We start from the raw sequence: 20,083 nt of genomic DNA, 5'->3' as shown, positions 1-20,083 counted from the left end.
TTCCCATATATAAATCTTCACCTCCGAACCATTCCGGAACTCCTCGTGACGTTCAAGATCTCATTCGGGACTCCGAACAGCATTCGGTAACCACATACTAATTCCCATAACAACTCTAGCATTACCGAACCTTGAGTGTGTAGACCCTACGGGTTCGGGAATCATGCAGACATGATCGAGACAGCTCTCTGGCCAATAACCAACAGTGGGATCTGGATACCCATGTTGGCTCCCACATGTTCCACGACGATCTCATCGGATGAACCACGATGTCAAGGATTCAAGCAATCCCGTATACAATTCCCTTTGTCAATCGGTACGTTACTTGCCCGAGATTCGATCGTCGGTATCCCAATACCTCGTTCGATCTCGTTACCGGCAAGTCACTTTACTCGTTGCGTAATGCATGATCCCGTGACTAACTACTTAGTCACATTGAGCTCATTATGATGATGCATTAACGAGTGGGCCCAGAGATACCTCTCCATCATACGGAGTGACAAATCCCAGTCTCGATTCGTGCCAACCCAACAAACACTTTCGGAGATACCTGCAGTGCACCTTTATAGTCACCCTGTTACGTTGTGACGTTTGGTACACCCAAAGCACTCCTACGGTATTTGGGAGTTACACAATCTCATGGTCTAAGGAAATGATACTTGACATTAGAAAAGCTCTTAGCAAACGAACTACATGATCTTGTGTTATGCTTACGATTGGGTCTTGTCCATTAATACGTCTCCAACATTTAAACATATAAGGCTGCTAGCCAACTTGCCTCCACGGTGCTCCCCCAATTGGGCCTTTGTTGGCCGTTGGATCTGCTCATTTAGAGCGTTTGAGCCGTTGGATGTTTAGCTGCTGTCAAACCCAATTTCACCTCGCGGTCATGTTTGCCGTCCAATGACTGGTGGGCTCGCGCTATGCGTTTATTGGCTGGGTCGATCGTTCTTGCGTGGAAGAGGCTTTTGCCCAATCCCCGCGCGTGCTCCGCTTCCAATCCTCCTCGCGGGGTGGCGCAGCCCACACCCGCCCCAACCCTAGCCGCCACACCTCTCCTTCCTCCCTCGCTTGACACCATAGGCGCTGCACCCCCTCCCCTCCTCCTGCTCGGGCGGATAGCCGCCGGCCGCCGCATCCCTTCTCCCCCTTCCTCCTCCTTCCTCCTTCCCGCTGGCGCCCATCGCCCTCGTCCTCGGACAAGGGGCCTTCCGCAGGGATGGCCACGTCTTCAAACCAGGGGTAGAGGAGCAGGGGAGGGTCAAGAAGCCAGCACTGGGGGTGGAGCAGCCAGGCCAAGGAGGACCCAGGTGGTGGACGCGTCATGGTGTTAAGGACAGGCCGATGATAGGGATAAGTAGGAGGAGTGCCATGGATCTGCAGGGAAAGGAGGGCGATGCCCTCGGCGGGTGTCCGAGCAGGAAGCCGGCGGGGAGCACATCACCGTAGGCGTCAAGGGAGCCATGGACAAGCCGCCAGGAGGAGAAAGCTCCTAGTTTGTGGAGGAGACTATGTGACAGGTGTGTTTCTTCCTGTTTTTCTAACCCATTTTCTCATCTTTCCATGACGACCTGCAAATTTTTCAAGTTTTTCAGGTGGTGTTTTGGAATCTAGATTGATTTGGTACTGTATGTTGTGTGATGTGCCCTTGCCAAGAATATTTGATGTGTGTGATGACACAAGCAATTGTAGAGGTAAAGATTACTCTCTCTGGTTCAAAGAGCATTTAGATTTCAAAAATTGATTGCTTGTATCATTGTCCAAAGGAGTGAACACCATGCTCGATTAGTGGACTGCCGCTTGAGAAGAAGCTTGTCATTTGTCTCTTCGAGCCGCGGCGGATAGGGGCCTTCGAAGAATTTGGGGTTTGACATAGCCATCGAGGAAGTGCAGGGTAATACTCTTATATGAAGCATGATAATTCCACATGTGGTGATGTTGGCATATGTTTTGGTATGATAAACTTCAAAAAAATACTGAAACGTGGTGCTACAGCCTGTGGATAATGTATAAGCCAACCAAGGTGGCACTGTTTCAGTTGATGTGATGATAAATCCATTTTAAGTGCAGCTCACTAGAAAGTGATTGATCTTACATGTATTTTTTCCTCTTACTGGACGCAAGAAGCAGCAGTGTTAGTAGAGAAGAGGTGGTTTTAGTCGGGATATTTGTGAGCTATGAGAAGCCTCTCTTATACTACTAAGTTTTTTAACTCCAAGCAACCAAATGTTCAAACTATGTTTCCTTTTTATTTGAAAACTACTTATTAGATTGGGATCTCGGAGACGATCATGTTAAAGATCATCTCAATTCTCGATAGTTAGAAATCAATATTTAAGAACATGCATGCAGTATTTTTTTCGAAGCATTATATTGTAAATCTTCACCAAGCTGCCATTTGTTTTTAACAGATACAAACCAAGTGTAATCAAAGAGGATATGGATTCAGTACGGCCATGAGTGAAGGAATGTTACTCCAATTTGGTACTTTAGTTTATTGTTTTCATTTAGTCTGTATTAGCTTAACAAATAACATTTATGGGACAACTAATATTTGAACATGGATATTTTCAGGATCTTGGAGAATGTTTTCTCAGTGTGGTTCAGGTTAAATTGTTGTCCTACTGTTCCTGCTCAGCCTCCTAATGTTCTATGTCTTCGCCGCGCCTTCTTCCAGCTTCTCTATTGGTTTTCTCTTCACACCGATGTAAGTGCATGTTCCTCCCTTCCTCCAAATCTTCTCAAGCCATGGTTGTTTGCATCTGGTCACAGTTTTTTCATGTTTCACTTCCGTTGGTGGTTCACACGTCGGCCTTAGTGCTCTAAGCAAACCAGCATTTCTCATATTGGCGATTGTATTATTGGGGCTTTGCTACATCTGTAGGTTTGAATCTCATGTGGCTCCTGCGCCCAGCCACCATCTCCTCCCTAGCTAAGCAAGAGGTTCAAAGGCCACCGCTACCTCTTCCTTGCCGCCCAGCAGGAGGGGCACTAGGTGTGCCTCATGTTTAGTTAATGCCCACTGATTGTGATGTTCATTCTGTGGGGAATTTTGTTTACTTTTTATATTTTGTGCATTTTCTATTTCATGTATTGGTCAGTGGTCCTAAATCCCATGTGATTTCTTCATTCTTCAGGCAAATTACATATCAGGAGAGCCATTTATTAGAGGATCTTCTAAAAGGCTTTTTACATTTGGTTCCTGATGTTCTGCTTCTCGGGGTTTGCTCACTTCTTTTCTAGCTAGAAATACCATATTTTCCTCTCTGCGTGTACTGTCTTGGTGTTTGGTTCACTACTCGTCTTAATATTCCGGATTTAGCGGGGCATCATGTTTTGTTCAGCCTCATGCTCCTAAGTGTATCTCACATTGTATAGGAACCTGTCCTGCGAGGACCTTGCCTTTTATGCTTCTTTCTTGATAATAGAAGTATTGAATATACCTGTTTCTTGTGCTCAAACATTTTGGCTAGGTGGCAATATTCCAAATAAATGGATGTATCTCGAACAAAGGAGATGTCTGATGCAGTGAGTTGAAGTCGCTTAATCAAGGAGAAATTAGGCTTGTGACGCAATTATATGGTTAGCAGGAAAGTTTAAACGTGAAAAATCAGACAAAACTCTAGCAATATTACGTTCTATAAACGATTTGGCAATTGCATTCAGTATCAGGTTGTGTTCATAATTTTGTACTTGACAGTTGTAGCTTTGAACCTACATAGTGTTGGCAGTTGCTTGATGAAGCCAAACTTACAACTCGATATTTTTAATTTATGCTGCAACTTGATTAGGAATTTCCTATGTTAATTTGGAACCACACAAATTCTTATCACGTCATGGCTTGCTTGGGATTCAATTGCAGGAAGAAACTGTATTGAACTTGCATAATTTTTCTTCAGAAATAGTATTGAATCGGCTACTTGTTGGCAATTTCATGTTACAAAGTCGTCATTAAGCGAAGAGACAGGGTATTGATTTGGCTAACTCACAAAACTAAACACTCAATTCGAGAAATTTCATTGGGAATTCATATCCGTATGATTGATTTTGTAATGGGGAATGGTGATTGCAGCAGGCAGGGGAGGACGAGGCGAAGGGGGATGGAGAAGTGGTCGAGCTGGAGGCGTACAGGCAGGGCACCCAGAAGACGGAGCTGTGCAACAAGTGGGAGGGCGGCGCCTGCTCCTACGGCGGCTAGTGCCGGTTCGCGCACGGCCTGCAGGATGATGGTTTCTTAATTTCCTTGACTAACCAGGGAATTCAAGGATGATGACTGAAAGTTTTGTCATTACTGGTTAACACTTGGCGACGATGTGTCCATCAGAAATGATCCGATTATCCTCTGTTGTATTATATTTCCTACTTTTTGTAAATATGTATGGATGTACATGCACGCTCTTTCGATGTCTGAAAATGTCTGTCATCCCTCAGTGGGCAAAGATGATTTTGTTGAACAGTTTCAGTATATGTTACATACCGTATTCTTTCCAATGTAGAAGGTAGCAGCTGACTCTGCATTGATGTGGTGCTTATATTATGGAGTAGTTGAGTTATTCTCCCTCTATAAAGAAATATAAGAGCGAAACACTCTTATATTTCTTTACGGAGGGAGTATTCCACAATATTTAGGATGTCAACTTTCAACCAATTGGTTAGTGGATGTAAGAGCATCTCTAGCCGATCCTTAAAAATCTTTAGAGGATAGTCCAGTCGGATACAAGCTGACTGCTCCTCAGGAAGGCTTGCTGTAGGTTACCAAGCACTAGCAGGCGAGGTATGCACTTGAATTTATTTGCTCTGTATTATGCTATCTATTTGATCTGCCAGCTAATTTATTGCTTCATTTCTCCCTGATTGCATTTATGTATACATGCACGCACTACACTTCAAAAATCAGTGATGGTCTCCTTCCAGCTGCACTGCTACTGCAATTGAACGGTGATTTATACTTAGACCGCTTGCTTGCATTTGATGTGTCTGTTTTCTATTCTAGCAAATCGCCATGCCCTAGGCACAGTGCCAAACATGTCTTGTTTGTGGCTGACCCCAGAAGGACTTCTGCACTACAACATGTCCTCGAGTCTGTGACAAAGCAGCAGAGGTTATATAAGTTACATATCTGGAACTGCTTTAGACCATTGGTGTTATCAGTATGACGAATTTTGGTCCTATAACTGAACTGTTCCTTTTCCCGGTGTATTTATAAGTGACATGTGTGTGGTTTTGTGTAGTACATAGTATATGTATGCATTCCTTCAGTGGGGAGATTAGTGCATGATGTCATATACTCCCTCCATTCCACAATATAGTGCTTCCTTTATCCACGTGCTTCAACTTTGACCGTAAATTTAACTATCAAGACCAATTGCGGCGGGAGCAAAAATTATATCAGTGAATTCGTATTCGAAAGAAGTTTTCAATTATATAATTTTTTCTCCCACCGCAGTTGGTCTAGTTGGTTAAATTTACGGTCAAAGTTGGACCTCGGGAAGCGCGGGCGCACTATATTTTGGAATGGAGGGAGTACAAAATTCAGAAAATTTGTTTGATAATACTTAGGTTAGTCTATTGTTTCAAGGAGAAAAGAGTAGGTCAAATTAATGAAAGAAATTCGAGCAAGGTGAGCTTTGGCTCACACTTTTGAAACAGGTTCAGTTATTACTTTACGACCGGATTGTAGCGCGTCATTTCCACCGAAAACATGGTTTCATGCGTATAACTAGAGCCATATTAAAAATTCAAATGGTGCGAAAAGGTCACATCCATGTATAAATTAATAGCTAGGTTGTGTTTAAGAATACAACAAGGTCTTATCAACATATAGAAAAGAGATAGCAATGTTATATTAAGTTATATTGCATTTGTGTCATCTCCTTCCAATAATGAGATGGTGTAGGTGTCATTTCTTTCTATTTTAATTAAATAGTGTTATCGATGATATGTAGTATTTGAAGTTCAAACAGACATACGTGTTATATTTATTTATTACATGTTTCGTTAAATTTGTCGCCATATGTGCTTGCCCGAAACTAAATCAACTAAACCATGGATTTCTTTTCATCGCTAACATGAAATCAGCAGGTCTCTGCGCCATTTGGCGCAACGGGTCCACTAGTATCTATAATTTTTGATTGCTCCATGCTACTTATTCTACTGTTTTGGACTATATTGGGCTTTATTTTCCACTTTTATATTATTTTTGGGACTAACCTATTAACCGGAGGTCCAGCCCAGAATTGCTGTTTTTTGCCTATTTCAGTATTTCGAAGAAACAGAATATCAAACGGAGTCCAAACGGAATGAAACCTTCGGAAACGTGATTTTCTCACCGAACGTGATCCAGGAGACTTGGACCCTACTCCAAGAAGTGCCACAGGCGGTCATGAGGGTGGAGGGCGCCCCCCCCCCCGGGGCACGCCCCCCTGCCTCGTGGGCCCCCCTGTTGCTCCACCGACGTACTCCTTCCTCCTATATATACCTACGTACCCCCGTCAGATCAAATACGGAGCCAAAAACCTAATTCCACTGCCGCAACTTTCTGTATCCGCGAGATCCCATCTTGGGGCCTGTTCCGGAGCTCCGCCGGAGGGGCCATCTACCACGAAGGGCTTCTACATCAACACCATAGCCTCTCCGATGAAGTGTGAGTAGTTTACTTCAGACCTTCGGGTCCATAGCTAGTAGCTAGATGGCTTTTTCTCTCTTTTTGGATCTCAATACAATGTTCTTCCCCTCTCTTGTGGAGATCTGTTTGATGTAATCTTCTTTTTGCGGTGTGTTTGTTGAGACCGATGAATTGTGGGTTTATGATCCAGCTTATCTATGAATAATATTCGAATCTTCTCTGAATTCTTTTATGTATGATTGAGTTATCTTTGCATGTCTCTTCGAATTATCCGTTTGGTTTGGCCAACTAGATTGGTAGTTCTTGCAATGGGAGAAGTGTTTAGCTTTGGGTTCAATCTTGCGGTGTCCTTACCCAGTGACGGAAAGGGTTACAAGGCGCGTATTGTATTGTTGCCATCAAGGATAACAAGATGGGGTTTTTATCATATTGCATGAATTTATCCCTCTACATCATGTCATCTTGCTTAAGGCGTTACTCTGTTTTTAACTTAATACTCTAGATGCATGCTGGATAGCGGTCGATGAGTGGAGTAATAGTAGTAGATGCAGAATCGTTTCGATCTACTTGTCTCGGACGTGATGCCTATACACATGATCATACCTAGATATACTCATAATTATGCTCAATTCTGTCAGTTGCTCAACAGTAATTTGTTCACCCACTGTAGAATACTTATGCTCTTGAGAGAAGCCACTAGTGAAACCTATGGCCCCAGGGTCTATTTTCATCATATCAATCTCCATTACTTTATAACTTGCTTTGTTTTTACTTTGCCTTTTTATTTTTACTTTGCATCTATCTATCAAAAATACCAAAAATATTATTTATCATCTCTATCAGATCTCACCCTCGTAAGTGACCGTGAAGGGATTGACAACCCCTAATCGCGTTGGTAGCGAGTAGTTATCGTTTTGTGTAGGTACGAGGGACTCGTGCGTGATCTCCTACTGGATTGATACCTTGGTTCTCAAAAACTGAGGGAAATACTTACGCTACTTTGCTGCATCATCCTCTCCTCTTCGGGGAAATCCAACGCAGTGCTCAAGAGGTAGCAAGAAGAATTTCTGGCGCCGTTGCCGGGGAGTTTGCGCAAAAGTCAACTATACCAAGTACCCATCACAATCCCTATCTCTCGCATTACATTATTTGCCTCTCGTTTTCCTCTCCCCCACTTCACCCTTGCCGTTTTATTCGCCCTCTCTTTCCCAATCTCCTCCTCTCTTTCCCTTTCGCCTCTTTCTCGTTTGCCTTTTTGCTTGCTCATGTGTTAGTTTGCTTATTTGTCGCAATGGCTCTCCCTAAATTTGGTGATCTTCACCTTAAAAGGCTAGAGGAGATCGAAAGTAATGTCAGGAAGTTTATGGTTTTGCAATTTGAGCATAATAATTTCTTTAGAAATGAGCTTAAGGAACAAAAAAGTTTTATGAGTTATATGAATAAAGAACTCGATGATATGTCTAAAGAATTCGATGGTATAAGAGCCCAAATTGCTCGTCTTGAAAAAATGACCGCTGAAATTTCGGATATGCAAGCTACCTTAGTCAATAAGATGGCCGCTAAACCAAATTCCTATGAAAATCAAGATGAAGATCTAAAAGTTATTGATGTGTCCCCCATTAAATCTTTGTTTTGCAATATGAATCTTGATGAAACTGAATATGATCTTCCCTTACCTAGAAGGCATTCTAAGAATTCGGAGTTTCTAGATCTTGATGATGAAATTGATGAAAGTGGGATTGAAATAAATAAAAACCGAGATGTTGCTAAACCCACTATTTTGGATCTCAAGGAATTTAATTATGAAAATTGCTCTTTGATTGGTTGTATTTCCTTGTTGCAATCCGTGCTAGATTCTCCTCATGCTTATAGTCAAAATAAGGCCTTTACCGAACACATTGTTGATGCCTTGATGCAATCTTATGAAGAAAAACTTGAGTTGAAAGTTTCTATCCCTAGAAAACTCTATGATGAGTGGGAACCTACTATCAAAATTAAAATTAAAGATTATGAGTTTTATGCTTTGTGTGATTTGGGTGTTAGTGTCTCCACTATTCCCAAAACTTTGTGTGATTTGCTAGATTTCCGTGACTTTGAAGATTGCTCTCTAAACTTGCATCTTGCGGATTCCACTATTAAAAAGCCTATGGGAGGAATTAATGATATTCTTACTGTTGCAAATAGGAATTATGTGCCCGTAGATTTTATCGTTCTTGATATAGATTGCAATCCTTCATGTCCTATTATTCTTGATAGACCTTTTCTTAGAACGATTGGTGCGATTATTGATATGAAGGAAGGGAATATTAGATTCCAATTTCCCTTGAGAAAGGGTATGGAACACTTTCCTAGAAAGAAAATAAAATTACAATATGAATCTATCATGGGAGCCACTTATGGATTGCCTACCAAAGATGGCAAAACCTAGATCTATCCTTGCTTTTATGCATGGCTAGGGGCGTTAAACGATAGCGCTTGTTGGGAGGCAATCCAATTTTATTTTATTTGTTCTTTGTTTTTGTTCCTGTTTAGTGTTAAATTTTGTTTCTACTTTCTGTTTATATGTGGTTTTATGTCTTAATTAGTGTTTGTGCCAAGTAGAACCTATAGGATAAGCTATGATGATAGTTGATTTGATTCTGCTGAATTACAGAAACTTTGCGCTCACGAGAAAAAATTCAATAAATCACAGAAACGTGATTTTGCATTGATTCTTTTTTCTGCTGATCAATAAACAAATTCTCCAGTACGTCTTATTTTGGTAGAGTTTTTAGAGTTCCAGAAGTTTGCGTTAGTTACAGATTGCTACAGACTGTTCTGTTTTTGACAGATTCTGTTTTTCGTGTGTTGTTTGCTTATTTCAGTGCATCTATGGCTAATAAATTAGTTTATAAACTATAAGGAAGTTGGAATACAGTAGGTTTAACACCAATATAAATAAAGAATGATTTCATTAAAGTACCTTAAAGTAGCCTTTTGTTTTCTTTCACTAACGGAGCTCACGAGATTTCTATTGAGTTTTGTGTTGTGAAGTTTTCAAGTTTTGGGTGAATTCTTTTGATGGATTATGGAACAAAGAGTGGCAAGAGCCTAAGCTTGGGGATGCCCATGGCACCCCCAAGAGAATCCAAGGACACCAAAAATTCAAAGCTTGGGGATGCCCCGGAAGGCATCCCCTCTTTCGTCTACTTCCATCGGTAATTTACTTGGAGCTATATTTTTATTCACCACATGTTATGTGTTTTGCTTGGAGCGTCTTGTATTATTTGCGTCTTTGCTTGTTAGTTTACCACAATCATCCTTGCTGTACACACCTTTTGAGAGAGCCATACATGATTTGGAACTTGATAGTTTTTCTCATAGTGCTTCACTTATATCTTTTGAGCTTGATAGTTTTGCTCATAGTGCTTCACTTATATCTTTTGAGCGTAATAATTTTTGCTCTAGTACTTCACTTAGATATTTTAGAGCACGGTGGTGGATTTGTTTTAAAGAAACTAATGATCTCTCATGCTTCACTTAGATTATTTTGAGAGTTGTTAATAGCATGGTAATTTGCTTAAAGATAATATACTTGGTATTCAAGATATGTGAAACTTTCTTTTGAGTGTGTTGAATACTAAGATAAGTTTGATGCTTGATTATTGTTTTGAGATATGGAGGTGATAATATTAAATCAATGCTAGTTGGGGTGATAAAGAATTTAAAGAATGCTTGTGTTGAAGTTTGTGATTCCCGTAGCATGCACGTATGGTGAACCACTTTGTGATGAAGTCGGAGCACAATTTTATTTATTGATTGTCTTCCTTATGAGTGGCAGTCGGGGACGAGCGATGGTATTTTCCTACCAATCTATCCCCCTAGGAGTATGCGTTTAGTGCTTTGGTTTTTGATGACTTCTAAATTTTTGCAACAAGTGCATGAGTTCTTTTGATTAATGTTGAGTCCATGGATTATACGCACTCTCACCCTTCCACCATTGCTAGCCTCTCTAATACCGCGCACTTTTCGCCGGTATCATACACCCACCATATACCTTTCTCAAAACAGCCACCATACCTACCTATCATGGCATTTCCATAGCCATTCCGAGATATATTGCCATGCAACTTTCCACCGTTTCGTTCATATGACATACATTACTTTTGTCATATTGCTTTTTGCATGAACATGTAGTTGACATTGTATTTGTGGCAAGGCCACCTTCATAATTCTTTCATACATGTCACTCTTGATTCATTGCATATCCCGGTACACCGCCGGAGGCATTCATATAGAGTCATATTTTGTTCTAAGTATCGAATTGTAATTGTTGAGTTGTAAAAAAAATAAAAGTGTGATGATCATCATTGTTAGAGCATTGTCCAGTGAGGAAAGGATGATGGAGACTATGATTCCCCCATAAGTCGGGATGAGACTCCGGACTTTATGAAAAATAAAAGAGGTCAAAGAAGCCCAAATAAAAAAAAGAGGCCAAAGAAGCCCACCAAAATAAAAAATAAAAAAATATGAGAGAAAAAGAGAGAAGGGACAATGCTACTATCCTTTTACCACACTTGTGCTTCAAAGTAGCACCATGATCTTCATGATAGAGAGTCTCATATGTTGTCACTTTCATATACTAGTGGGAATTTTTCATTATAGAACTTGGCTTGTATATTCCAATGATGGGCTTCCTCAAAAGTGCCCTAGGTCTTCGTGAGCAAGCAAGTTGGATGCACACCCACTTAGTTTCTTTTGTTGAGCTTTCATATACTTATAGCTCTAGTGCATTCATTGCATGGCAATCCCTACTCACTCACATCAATATCTATTGATGGGCATCTCCATAGCCCATTGATACGCCTAGTTGATGTGAGACTATATTCTCCTTTTTTGTCTTCTCCACAATCACCATTCTATTCCACCTATAGTGCTATGTCCATGGCTCACGCTCATGTATTGCGTGAAAGTTGTAAAAGTTTGAGATTACTAAAGTATGAAACAATTGCTTGGCTCGTCATCGGAGTTGTGCATGATTAAATACTTTGTGTGATGAAGATAGAGCATAGCCAGACTATATGATTTTGTAGGGATAACTTTCTTTAACCATGCTATTTTGAGAAGACATGATTGCTTTGATTAGTACACTTGAAGTATTATTACTTTTATGTTAATATGAACTTTTGTCTTGAATCTTTCGGATCTGAATATTCATATCACAATTAAGAAGATTTACATTGAAATTATGCCAAAGTATCACTCCGCATCAAAAATTCTTTTTTATCATTTACCTACTCGAGGACGAGCAGGAATTAAGCTTGGGGATGCTTGATACGTCTCCAACGTATCTATAATTTTTGATTGCTCAATGCTACTTTATCTACTGTTTTGGACTATATTGGGCTTTATTTTACACTTTTATATTATTTTTGGAACTAACCTATTAACCGGAGGCCCAACCCAGAATTGCTGTTTTTTGCCTATTTCAGTATTTCGAAGAAACATAATATCAAACGGAGTCCAAACGGAATGAAACCTTCGGGAACGTGATTTTCTCACCGAACGTGATCCAGGAGACTTGGACCCTACTCCAAGAAGTGCCAGAGGCGGTCACGAGGGTGGAGGGCGCCTCCCCCCTGGGCGCGCCCCCTGCCTCATGGGCCCCCTGTTGCTCCACCAACGTACTCCTTCCTCCTATATATACCTACGTACCCCCGTCAGATCAAATACGGAGCCAAAAACCTAATTCCACCGCCGCAACTTTCTGTATCCGCGAGATCCCATCTTGGGGCCTGTTCCGGAGCTCCGCCGGAGGGGCCATCTACCACGGAGGGCTTCTACTGAAGGAAATATGCCCTAGAGGCAATAATAAAGTTATTATTTATTTCCTTATAATCATGATAAATGTTTATTATTCATGCTAGAATTGTATTTTCCGGAAACATAATACATGTGTGAATACATAGACAAACAGAGTGTCACTAGTATGCCTCTACTTGACTAGCTCGTTAATCAAAGATGGTTATGTTTCCTAACCATGAACAATGAGTTGTTATTTGATTAACGAGGTCACATCATTAGTAGAATGATCTGATTGACATGACCCATTCCATTAGCTTAGCACCTGATCGTTTAGTATGTTGCTATTGCTTTCTTCATGACTTATACATGTTCCTACGACTATGAGATTATGCAACTCCCGTTTACCGGAGGAACACTTTGGGTACTACCAAACGTCACAATGTAAATGGGTGATTATAAAGGAGTACTACAGGTGTCTCCAATGGTCGATGTTGGGTTGGCGTATTTCGAGATTAGGATTAGTCACTCCGATTGTCGAAGAGGTATCTCTGGGCCCTCTCGGTAATACACATCACATAAGCCTTGCAAGCATTACAACTAATATGTTAGTTGTGAGATGATGTATTACGGAACGAGTAAAGAGACTTGCCGGTAACGAGATTGAACTAGGTATTGGATACCGACGATCGAATCTCGGGCAAGTAACATACCGATGACAAAGGGAACAACGTATGTTGTTATGCGGTCTGACCGATAAAGATCTTCGTAGAATATGTAGGAGCCAATATGGGCATCCAGGTCCCGCTATTGGTTATTGACCAGAGACATGTCTCGGTCATGTCTACATTGTTCTCGAACCCGTAGGGTCCGCACGCTTAAGGTTACGATGACAGTTATATTATGAGTTTATGCATTTTGATGTACCGAAGGTTGTTCAGAGTCCCGGATGTGATCACGGACATGACGAGGAGTCTCGAAATGGTCGAGACGTAAAGATTGATATATTGGAAGCCTATGTTTGGACATCGGAAGTGTTCCGGGTGAAATCGGGATTTTACCGGGTTACCGGGAGGTTACCGGAACCCCCCGGGAGCCATATGGGCCATCATGGGCCTTAGTGGAAAGAAGAAAGGGGCAGCCCAAGGTGGCTGCGCCTCTTTCCCCTCCCCTAGTCCTATTAGGACTAGGAGAAGGTGGCCGGCCCCCCTCTCTCCCTTCCCCTCCGAGGAATCCTAGTTGGACTAGGATTGGGGGGAGGAATCCTACTCCCAGAGGGAGTAGGACTCTCCTGCGCCTCCCTCTTTGGCCGGCCAGCCTCCCCTCCTCTCCTCCTTTATATACGGAGGCAGGGGCACCTCTAAACACACAAGTTGACACAAGTTGATCCACGTGATCGATTCCTTAGCCGTGTGCGGTGCTCCCTGCCACCATATTCCTCGATAATACTGTAGCGGAGTTTAGGCGAAGCCCTGCTGCTGTAGTTCATCAAGATCGTCACCACGCCGTCGTGCTGACGAAACTCTTCCCCGACACTTTGCTGGATCGGAGTCCGGGGATCGTCATCGAGCTGAACGTGTGCTCGAACTCGGAGGTGCCGTAGTTTCGGTGCTTGATCGGTTGGATCGTGAAGACGTACGACTACTTCCTCTACGTCGTGTCATTGCTTCCGCAGTCGGTCTGCGTTGGGTACGTAGACAACACTCTCCTCTCGTTGCTATGCATCACATGATCCTGTGTGCGCGTAGGAAATTTTTTGAAATTACTACGAAACCCAACAGTGGCATCCGAGCCTAGGTTAATGATGTTGATGTTATATGCACGAGAAGAACACAAGTGAGTTGTGGACGATACAAGTCATACTGCCTACCAGCATGTCATATTTTGGTTCAGCGGTATTGTTGGACGAGACGACCCGGACCAACCTTACGCGTACGCTTACGCGAGACCGGTTCCCTCGACGTGCTTTGCACAGAGATGGCTTGCGGGCGACTGCCTCTCCAACTTTAGTTGAACCAAGTATGGCTACGCCCGGTCCTTGCGAAGGTTAAAACGGAGTCTATTTGACAAACTATCGTTGTGGTTTTGATGCGTAGGTGAGATTGGTTCTTACTTAAGCCCGTAGCAGCCACGTAAAACATGCAACAACAAAGTAGAGGACGTCTAACTTGTTTTTGCAGGGCATGTTGTGATGTGATATGGTCAAGGCATGATGCTGAATTTTATTGTATGAGATGATCATGTTTTGTAACCAAGTTATCGGCAACTGGCAGGAGCCATATGGTTGTCGCTTTATTGTATGCAATGCAATCGCGATGTAATGCTTTACTTTATTACTAAACGGTAGTGATAGTCGTGGAAGCATAAGATTGGCAAGACGACAACGATGCTACGATGGAGATCAAGGTGTCGCGCCGGTGACGATGGTGATCATGACGGTGCTTCGGAGATGGAGATCACAAGCACAAGATAATGATGGCCATATCATATCACTTATATTGATTGCATGTGATGTTTATCTTTTTATGCATCTTATCTTGCTTTGATTGACGGTAGCATTATAAGATGATCTCTCACTAAATTATCAAGAAGTGTTCTCCCTGAGTATGCACCGTTGCAAAAAGTTCTTCGTGCTGAGACACCACGTGATGATCGGGTGTGATAGGCTCTACGTTCAAATACAACGGGTGCAAAACAGTTGCGCACGCAGAATACTCAGGTTAAACTTGACGAGCCTAGCATATGCAGATATGGCCTCGGAACACGGAGACCGAAAGGTCGAGCGTGAATCATATAGTAGATATGATCAACATAATGATGTTCACCGATGAAACTACTCCATCTCACGTGATGATCGGACATGGTTTAGTTGATTTGGATCACGTGATCACTTAGAGGATTAGAGGGATGTCTATCTAAGTGGGAGTTCTTTAATAATATGATTAATTGAACTTAAAATTTATCATGAACTTAGTCCCTGATAGTATCTTGCTTGTTTATGTTGATTGTAGATAGATGGCTCGTGCTGTTGTTCCGTTAAATTTTAATGCGTTCCTTGAGAAAGCAAAGTTGAAAGATGATGGTAGCAATTACACGGACTGGGTCCGTAACTTGAGGATTATCATCATTGCTGCACAGAAGAATTACGTCCTGGAAGCACCGCTGGGTGCCAGGCCTGCTGCTGGAGCAACGCTAGATGTTATGAACGTCTGGCAGAGCAAAGCTGATGACTACTCGATAGTTTAGTGTGCCATGCTTTACGGCTTAGAATCGGGACTTCAACGACGTTTTGAACGTCATGGAGCATATGAGATGTTCAGGAGTTGAAGTTAATATTTCAAGCAAATGCCCGGATTGAGAGATATGAAGTCTCCAATAAGTTCTATAGCTGCAAGATGGAAGAGAACAGTTCTGTCAGTGAGCATATACTTAAAATGTCTGGGTATAATAATCACTTGATTCAATTGGGAGTTAATCTTCCAGATGATTGCGTCATTGACAGAATTCTCCAATCACTGCCACCAAGCTACAAGAGCTTCGTGATGAACTATAATATGCAAGGGATGAACAAGACTATTCCCGAGCTCTTCGCAATGCTAAAAGCTGCGGAGGTAGAAATCAAGAAGGAGCATCAAGTGTTGATGGTTAACAAGACCACTAGTTTCAAGAAAAAGGGCAAAGGGAAGAAAAAGGGGAACTTCAAAAAGAACGGCAAGCAAGTTGCTGCTCAAGAGAAGAAACCCAAGTCTAGACCTAAGCCTGAAACTGAGTGCTTCTACTGCAAGCAGACTGGTCACTGGAAGCGGAACTGCCCCAAGTATTTGGCGGATAAGAAGGATGGCAAGGTGAACAAAGGTATATGTGATATACATGTTATTTATGTGTACCTTACCAATGCTCGCAGTAGCACCTGGGTATTTGATACTGGTTCTGTTGCTAATATTTGCAACTCGAAACAGGGACTACAGAATAAGCGGGCACTGGCAAAGGACGAGGTGACGATGCGCGTGGGAAACGGTTCCAAAGTCGATGTGATCGCGGTCGGCACGCTACCTCTACATCTACCTTCGGGATTAATATTAGACCTAAATAATTGTTATTTGGTGCCAGCGTTGAGCATGAACATTATATCTGGATCTTGTTTAATGCGAGACGGTTATTCATTTAAATCAGAGAATAATGGTTGTTCTATTTATATGAGTAATATCTTTTATGGTCATGCACCCTTGAAGAGTGGTCTATTCTTACTAAATCTCGATAGTAGTAATACACATATTCATAATGTTGAAACCAAAAGATACAGAGTTGATAATAAAAGTGCAACTTATTTGTGGCACTGTCGTTTAGGTCATATCGGTGTAAAACGCATGAAGAAACTCCATACTAATGGACTTTTGGAACCACTTGATTATGAATCACTTGGTACTTGCGAACCGTGCCTCATGGGCAAGATGACTAAAACACTGTTCTCCGGTACTATGGAGAGAGCAACAGATTTGTTGGAAATCATACATACCGATGTATGTGGTCCGATGAATATTGAGGCTCGTGGCGGATATCGTTATTTTCTCACCTTCACAGATGATTTGAGCAGATATGGATATATCTACTTAATGAAGCATAAGTCTGAGACATTTGAAAAGTTCAAAGAATTTCAGAGTGAAGTTGAAAATCATCGTAACAAGAAAATAAAGTTTCTACGATCTGATCGTGGAGGAGAATATTTGAGTTACGAGTTTGGTGTACATTTGAAAAACTGTGGAATAGTTTCGCAACTCACGCCCCCCGGAACACCACAGCGTAATGGTGTGTCCGAACGTCGTAATCGTACTTTACTAGATATGGTGCGATCTATGATGTCTCTTACAGATTTACCGCTATCATTTTGGGGATATGCTTTAGAGACGGCCGCATTCACGTTAAAAAGGGCACCATCAAAATCCGTTGAGACGACGCCTTATGAACTATGGTTTGGCAAAAAAACCAAAGTTGTCGTTTCTTAAAGTTTGGGGCTGCGATGCTTATGTGAAAAAGCTTCAACCTGATAAGCTCGAACCCAAATCGGAGAAATGTGTATTCATAGGATACCCAAAGGAAACTGTTGGGTACACCTTCTATCACAGATCCGAAGGCAAAACATTTGTTGCTAAGAATGGATCATTTCTAGAGAAGGAGTTTCTCTCGAAAGAAGTGAGTGGGAGGAAAGTAGAACTTGACGAGGTAACTGTACCTGCTCCCTTACTGGAAAGTAGTTCATCACAGAAAACTGTTTCAGTGACACCTACACCAGTTAGTGAGGAAGCCAATGATAATGATCATGAAACTTCAGATCAAGATACTACTGAACTTCGTAGATCAACCAGAGTAAGATCCGCACCAGAGTGGTACGGTAATCCTGTTCTGGAGGTCATGCTACTAGATCATGATGAACCTACGAACTATGAAAAAGCGATGGTGAGCCCAGATTCCGCAAAGTGGCTAGAAGCCATGAAATCTGAGATGGGATCCATGTATGAGAACAAAGTATGGACTTTGGTTGACTTGCCCGATGATCGGCAAGCGATTGAGAATAAATGGATCTTTAAGAAGAAGACTGACGCTGATGGTAATGTTACTGTCTACAAAGCTCGACTTGTCGCAAAAGGTTTTCGGCAAGTTCAAGGAATTGACTACGATGAGACCTTCTCACCCGTAGCGATGCTTAAGTCCGTCCGAATCATGTTAGCAATTGCCGCATTTTATGATTATGAAATTTGGCAAATGGATGTCAAAACTGCATTCCTGAATGGATTCCTGGAAGAAGAGTTGTATATGATGCAACCAGAAGGTTTTGTCGATCCAAAGGGAGCTAACAAAGTGTGCAAGCTCCAGCGATCCATTTATGGACTGGCGCAAGCCTCTCGGAGTTGGAATAAACGTTTTGATAGTGTGATCAAAGCATTTGGTTTTATACAGACCTTTGGAAAAGCCTGTATTTACAAGAAAGTGAGTGGGAGCTCTGTAGCATTTCTGATATTATATGTGGATGACATATTACTGATTGGAAATGATATAGAATTTCTGGATAGCATAAAGGGATACTTGAATAAAAGTTTTTCAATGAAAGACCTCGGTGAAGCTGCTTACATATTAGGCATTAAGATCTATAGAGACAGATCAAGACGCTTAATTGGACTTTCACAAAGCACATACCTTGACAAAATTTTGAAGAAATTCAAAATGGATCAAGCAAAGAAAGGGTTCTTGCCTGTGTTACAAGGTGTGAAATTGAGTAAGACTCAATGCCCGACCACTGCAGAAGATAGAGAGAATATGAAAGATGTTCCCTATGCATCAGCCATAGGCTCTATCATGTATGCAATGCTGTGTACCAGACCTGATGTGTGCCTTGCTATAAGTTTAGCAGGGAGGTACCAAAGTAATCCAGGAATGGATCACTGGACAGCGGTCAAGAACATCCTGAAATACCTAAAAAGGACTAAGGATATGTTTCTCGTATATGGAAGTGACAAAGAGCTCATCGTAAAAGGTTACGTTGATGCAAGCTTTGACACTGATCCGGTTCTAAATCACAAACCGGATACGTGTTTACATTAAACGGTGGAGCTGTCAGTTGGTGCAGTTCTAAACAAAGCGTTGTGGCGGGATCTACATGTGAAGCGGAGTACATAGCTGCTTCAGAAGCAGCAAATGAAGGAGTCTGGATGAAGGAGTTCATATCCGATCTAGATGTCATACCTAGTGCATCGGGTCCAATGAAAATCTTTTGTGACAATACTGGTGCAATTGCCTTGGCAAAGGAATCCAGATTTCACAAAAGGACCAAACACATCAAGAGACGCTTCAACTCCATCCGGGATCTAGTCCAGGTGGGAGACATAGAGATTTGCAAGATACATACGGATCTGAATATTGCAGACCCGTTGACTAAGCCTCTTCCACGAGCAAAACATGATCAGCACCAAAGCTCCATGGGTGTTAGATTCATTACAGTGTAATCTAGATTATTGACTCTAGTGCAAGTGGGAGACTGAAGGAAATATGCCCTAGAGGCAATAATAAAGTTATTATTTATTTCCTTATAATCATGATAAATGTTTATTATTCATGCTAGAATTGTATTTTCCGGAAACATAATACATGTGTGAATACATAGACAAACAGAGTGTCACTAGTATGCCTCTACTTGACTAGCTCGTTAATCAAAGATGGTTATGTTTCCTAACCATGAACAATGAGTTGTTTGATTAACGAGGTCACATCATTAGTAGAATGATCTGATTGACATGACTCATTCCATTAGCTTAGCACCTGATCGTTTAGTATGTTGCTATTGCTTTCTTCATGACTTATACATGTTCCTACGACTATGAGATTATGCAACTCCCGTTTACCGGAGGAACACTTTGGGTACTACCAAACGTCACAACGTAAATGGGTGATTATAAAGGAGTACTACAGGTGTCTCCAATGGTCGATGTTGGGTTGGCGTATTTCGAGATTAGGATTTGTCACTCCGATTGTCGGAGAGGTATCTCTGGGCCCTCTCGGTAATACACATCACATAAGCCTTGCAAGCATTACAACTAATATGTTAGTTGTGAGATGATGTATTACGGAACGAGTAAAGAGACTTGCCGTTAACGAGATTGAACTAGGTATTGGATACCGACGATC

The 20,083-nt window shown here is 41.7% G+C and overlaps 1 long non-coding RNA gene across 9 annotated transcripts; it reads left to right on the top strand.

The window, feature by feature from the left end:
* The first annotated feature begins 958 nt into the window (after positions 1-958).
* LOC119363106 lies at positions 959-4,532 on the top strand. Of its 9 annotated transcripts, none has more exons than XR_005173767.1 (8): positions 960-1,520; positions 1,596-1,694; positions 1,767-1,894; positions 2,412-2,484; positions 2,575-2,707; positions 2,885-2,995; positions 3,138-3,968; positions 4,073-4,491. It is a non-coding gene; the product is annotated as an uncharacterized LOC119363106 (long non-coding RNA). The 9 variants fall into 9 exon arrangements; XR_005173771.1 differs by having other exon boundaries at positions 2,575-2,995; positions 3,138-3,222; positions 3,863-3,968; XR_005173766.1 differs by having other exon boundaries at positions 959-1,520; positions 2,885-3,968.
* Positions 4,533-20,083: the final 15,551 nt, after the last annotated feature.

The sequence above is a fragment of the Triticum dicoccoides genome, chromosome 2B (genome assembly GCF_002162155.2).
Source record: "Triticum dicoccoides isolate Atlit2015 ecotype Zavitan chromosome 2B, WEW_v2.0, whole genome shotgun sequence".
NCBI classification, from domain to species: Eukaryota; Viridiplantae; Streptophyta; class Magnoliopsida; order Poales; family Poaceae; genus Triticum; species Triticum dicoccoides.
Note: the sequence above shows the minus strand (reverse complement) of the source record. Positions and strands in the feature narration are given on the sequence as shown.